Consider the following 251-nt stretch of genomic DNA (forward strand, 5'->3'; position numbering starts at 1 on the left):
AGGCTTCTTCACCATTGTTATCACCCTTGTTGTGACACTGATGATTATTTGCGTTCATGTTTAGCCACTATACTAACCATTACCATTATTGTAGGAGGATCTTAATTACTTTGGTTACTTTGTGTAAGTTTAAGGAAGAGCCCTATGAATGGCTCATGCTAGGGCCATCCTGGGGGCCACCCATCCTCTTTCAGCTACTAAAAACAGAACTTCATGAGGGACAGAATTTTATTCAGCCTTTGGTCTTTCCC

At 41.4% G+C, this 251-nt stretch overlaps 1 protein-coding gene across 1 annotated transcript in view; it reads left to right on the forward strand.

Moving 5' to 3' along the window:
- LOC119591803 (zinc finger protein 64-like) overlaps positions 1-251 on the forward strand; it is an 8,463-nt gene that overhangs the window by 3,407 nt on the left and 4,805 nt on the right. The gene's annotated exons all lie outside the window — the stretch shown is intronic.

This window comes from Penaeus monodon, chromosome 29, assembly GCF_015228065.2.
Source record: "Penaeus monodon isolate SGIC_2016 chromosome 29, NSTDA_Pmon_1, whole genome shotgun sequence".
In the NCBI taxonomy this organism is placed as follows: domain Eukaryota; kingdom Metazoa; phylum Arthropoda; class Malacostraca; order Decapoda; family Penaeidae; genus Penaeus; species Penaeus monodon.